The 4928-nt window shown below is 32.1% G+C and overlaps 2 long non-coding RNA genes across 2 annotated transcripts; one reads left to right on the top strand and one right to left on the bottom strand.

The window, feature by feature from the left end:
* Positions 1 to 502: 502 nt before the first annotated feature.
* On the top strand, positions 503 to 1424 carry LOC145038913 (uncharacterized). Its single transcript, XR_013679629.1, has 3 exons — positions 503 to 602; positions 742 to 824; positions 917 to 1424. It is a non-coding gene; the product is annotated as an uncharacterized LOC145038913 (long non-coding RNA).
* A 2168-nt stretch (positions 1425 to 3592) lies between these two features.
* On the bottom strand, positions 3593 to 4680 carry LOC145038912 (uncharacterized). The gene is made up of 3 exons (XR_013679628.1): positions 4516 to 4680; positions 4188 to 4302; positions 3593 to 3670 (listed from the first exon to the last, which is right to left on the bottom strand). It is a non-coding gene; the product is annotated as an uncharacterized LOC145038912 (long non-coding RNA).
* Positions 4681 to 4928: the final 248 nt, after the last annotated feature.

Here is a 4928-nt window from a genome sequence, read left to right as displayed (position 1 = left end):
TCATAATGAGGTTTTTTAGGTAGAACATATTTACTTTAATCTTTTCTTATAGTGTAATTTCCTCATGTTCTTGAATAAAATATTTTTTCATCAATCACATCTTTATTATTGTGTTCATTCTTATTTTCCGCATTATCATCATCAAATCGTTCTTGAGGTTTTGACCTAACAAGTAGTATCAGAGCGGATCTTTGAAGATCAATTGATTTTTGAATTATCGGTTCTTGATTTGATGATTTTCTGCACAAGTTATTGAAGATTTATGATGTTTTCACAGTTTGGAATCAAGATTCTTATTCAAGCTACTGTTCCTGAGGATTTATGATATTCTTTTCAATCGGATTCATATTTTGTTCGTATTTTCTATAGGATCTGATCATTTGTTCAATCCAAAATCAATATATTGCATTGAGAGATCGGTTTCATTCGTTTTGGCCCATAAAATTTGGCCCTTTACTGTTCATGATCCATTCTTTTTATCCCTAATACTATCACATGTTCCCATATGCGTCACTTGCTTTTGATATCGTTCATTGAGTATTCAGTTCAAAATCAACAATCGATGATTTTCTATTAATCGTTTGAGGTTAATGGTTGTCAACGTGTGTACATCAATTCTCATGAATCGATTTTTTTAGTTTTAATCCAAGATCATATTTTTCATCGATTTTCTCATTCCTATTCTTACAGTTGATTTGATTTTTCGATTAATTTAACTTGTGTTGAACTTGAAATTTTCAGATGATATTGTTGTGATCGATTTTTGGAAGTGGCGATTTGGTGCATGTTGAATTCCAATTTAGTCGACTTATGATGAACAACAGGTGAAGAATAGATGAATATGGTGTTTAATTTGATTGAAAATGGGTTGTTGATCTGGAAATGATTTGAAGAAGATGATTTTGGTGATTGTCAGGTATTGTGTTCGATGAAGGGTTTCACAATCGGAATTGGAACTCAATAATTGTCTGTCAAAGATAAAAGTCAAAATTTGGTGCTTACGATTTTATGGTAACGAAGAGGAAGATTAATCAGAACAAAAGGGGTCTCAGAATTGTAACTCACATCTAGATCGGTAGGTGTTCGGAATTCACTGGTACTCGGAATCGGAAGAGTTTATCGGAAAGTTCATTCGGAATCAGAACTTAAATCACTGTATTTGGAATGGCTATGATGAATGTTCGGAATCAGAACTCAGATCTTCAATCGGAAAGGAACTGGTGCTCGAAATGTTGGCGTTAATCAGAGTTCGGACTTTCATTTTATCTCGGAATCCGTCTTCATGTTACTCGTGGATTCGGAATCGGAAGTCGTGTTTCACTGTCGTTGTTGTTGTGTTTGTTTAATCAGAATAAATGGGGAAGAAAACTGGAATTTACACATTCGGTCCCTGTAACTTCATCAACATGACAGTTTTTGTTCAATTTCGGAATTTTTTACTAATTAAAATGAAAATGATGGAGTGTTCCATTTCAGTTCCTTGACTTTCAGCAAAGTGACAGTTTCTGCCCAATATTCTAAAATGTTTACAAATTTAAGGGATGATGGACAATTTTGGATTTTTAAGCGAACATATTTTTTCTTGAACAGAAAATTATGGATTCCAACAAGTCATGGCAGTTCGGAAGGTCGTTTTTTGCAATAAAGTCATTTTTTTCGACTATTTCAGATTTTCAACTTCAATGTTTATTCCATTTTGTCGAGGGGGAGTATAGTAATTGTTTATCCAATTCAAGATCATTCTTATGACCATTTGAAGGTTTTATAATCATTTTTTGATTATAAAAAAAGGGGAGAATTTCATATGGCCATTCGAAATTGGTTTGTGACTTTTCAAATTTGAAGATTTTTTATGACACTTGTGGTAGCGATATGAAGGAAGGTTTTACAGAAAAGTTCAAGATGAACTCTTCTAAAACTTTTATAGAGAAGTAGCTTTTACAGAAAAGTTCAAGATGAAATCTTCTAAAGCTTTGATATATATCTCTTACTTTTAGTGATTTCTCGATCGAATGACATTACGAATCTTAAATTTGGTTTGTTACATGATATTTTTGGTGCCTTATATCATTAGCTTATTTGAAGATCGTTGTGACTTGGAGGGGGAGTTCTTCAAAGACAAGAAGTGATTTTGTTTCTTAATTCCGAAATGGGTTTTTATGGCGGGTTTAACTTTCTTGAAAATCTTTGGGATTAGATTAGAAGATGAAGTTTAAAAACATTACTTCAGTTCTTGATTTCGTATTAATATCCTAGAACCCGGTTTGAAGACTATTGAAGAATCAAGATTCGTGGATCGCTTTTGATATTCCTCGTCACGAGATCCTTTCTTATTTGCTAGATGCTTGTTTTGGAAGTTGAAGCGTTATCATTCGTTCCATACTTTGAGGGGAAGAATGTAGGGTTCAAAGTATTCCATGGATTATGACAATGGCCCCCCTTGATGATATGTAGGTTATTGGTCCAATATTTGTTTTATTCCCTATAAATAGTCATCTAATATTCATTATTAGGGTTAAGAGTGAGGCAAGATGTAGCCGCCAATCATAATGAGGTTTCTTAGGTAGAATAGATTTACTTTAATCTTTTCTTATAGTGTAATTTCCTCATGTTATTGAATAAAATATTTTGTTCATCAATCACATCTTCATTATTGTGTTCGTTCTTATTTTCCGCATTATCTTCATCAAATTGTTCTTGAGGTTTTGTCACACCCCGGCCGTCAGCGGAAACACCGGGTAGTGTAACGCCATTTCTTGTATCATAGTTATCAACTTCCTGAAAACACATGCATTTTAAAATATGTCAACATAAAGTTGGTGAGTTCACAGGTATTGACTCTAACACTACTAGAAAACAGCCTTTTACAACGCGCAATACGTGTCGCAAAACACTCAGACAACGCGCAAATGCACATCAAGAAAGGCTCTGTCATAACGAGAGACGACACGCTTTTGCGCGTTGTCTATAGGCGACGCGCATTTACGACAAACATTTATGACACGCATTTACGACACACATTTATGACACGCATTTACGACACGCAATGCGTATCATTAAAACCCCTGTCAAGAAAGGCCATGTCATAAATGAAGATGACACACACTTTTGCGTATCGTAAATTTAAATGTTCAAAAAAAATATTTATATATTTATTAATTTTTAAATTAAATTTGCATTTAATGTCTCATAGTAGAAATAAAATACCTTATACAAAAAATGCAATCCATTGCATAAAATTTAATGTCATACAATTCTATTTCTTACAATATATAAATTTGCATTCATCTAAACTACAACTAACAATTGAAATGAAGAATGCAACACTTGCATTTGCAGCATCTTATCTTTTTCAGTTTGAGCTTTCTTTTCCTCTTTTAACTCCAGAGCAATTCACTTTCATCAACCCTATAAATACAACACAAAATCACTTGTCATTTTCGTACTACTTTTAAAAATAATTCTTATTAGGACATTCTACTTTTAAACCTACCAATCTAGGAAATTTTTCAAAGAATATAATTTATAATTTTTTTTATGGAAAGTACATTGTTATTTCTTGAATAGAAGATGTTACAAATCAAGAAACTTACATGGACTGATAACCACCAGTTTCCTGCATCATCTGAGTATATTTGTACTCATCAACTCTCCGCTTTGCTGAAGCAACCTATTTCACATCAAATTAAAATTTTGTTTTCCCCTTTCCCACAATGTGCAACAGTATTATCATCACCTTGACATACAAACACACCATTAAATAAATTTCATCAAGGTTTATACAATATTTTATTGAGATATGTAGGAGAATGCAACAAGTATCAACCTTGTGGTAGGTCATATGTGGAAAAGGAAAAAGAACAATCTGTTACATGATTACCCATCTCAATCTGCCATGTATGCAATAATCTTCTACACCATCTCAATCTGCCAATAAAAAAGTGATTTTCTATGGACTAATAACAACACCTCACCTATATATAGTTGTTTCGTTTTTACTTAATGTAGAAAAAATAGTTGATATTAATAGAGAAAGTACCATGAAGTCCTAAATTTTACAAATTTGTGCTCATTTATATGTTTTTTCATTTTTCAAGTGCATTTTCATAAAATATATTTTTTTAACAAGAACTTGATTAAAATATATTTTTTTTATCAATCATACTATTTAGAGTTTAGAGTTTCACCTTTTTGCCTTGAATTTGTGGTTGTAATTTTAGAAGACTTCACTAACTGCATTGTTGTTTCAACAGCTTTACTCCCACCAATAAAATTCGGGTGTGAAGTGTTTATATAATCCATCTGCAAAAGATATTGGATATCACTTTATAGGGTTAGATGCAAGAAAAAACAATGTATTTTCATGAGCATAACCAAAAGTTGTTTCCCATTTTTTATTATAAACAAAAACAACCCTCGTGAGCTTAATCAATGCAACAGTTCAGTCTACTGCATGCATGGTTAATAGCAATCGCTATAAATTATTTTAAAACTCAAGTGATTAGAAAAAAGTACCTTCAATGTGAAATATGGGTTTCTGTCCAAGGCACATATTATGTTCCTAAAAAAAATATCAATACTAAAAGAATAATGTTTTAAAAAAAATATGGATTTAATGGGACAATACCATGAACAGTGAACTCACATAATATGCTGCCCAATGACAAACCTCATGCTTCAATTCAGAATCTAGTCTCTTCAGCACTTCATGAAGTAGCCTCTGAATCATATCAATAAAAACATTCACTTTCAATTACAACAAAACCAAATCCAGACTAGTTTTGTGAGAGGAGAGATTACAACCTTCAATATAACTTTAGGAGGGATACAATTCACAAGTAACTCATAAAATTTTCCCCAAACCTGGAACAGCCTATATAAACATATACACATAAAAATAAGTAAAAATATATAATTACAGCATATAC

The sequence above is a fragment of the Lactuca saligna genome, chromosome 4 (assembly GCF_052625555.1).
Source record: "Lactuca saligna cultivar CGN05327 chromosome 4, ASM5262555v1, whole genome shotgun sequence".
NCBI classification, from domain to species: domain Eukaryota; kingdom Viridiplantae; phylum Streptophyta; class Magnoliopsida; order Asterales; family Asteraceae; genus Lactuca; species Lactuca saligna.
The sequence above is the reverse complement of the archived record's forward strand: the minus strand, read 5'-3'. Positions and strand labels throughout refer to the sequence as shown.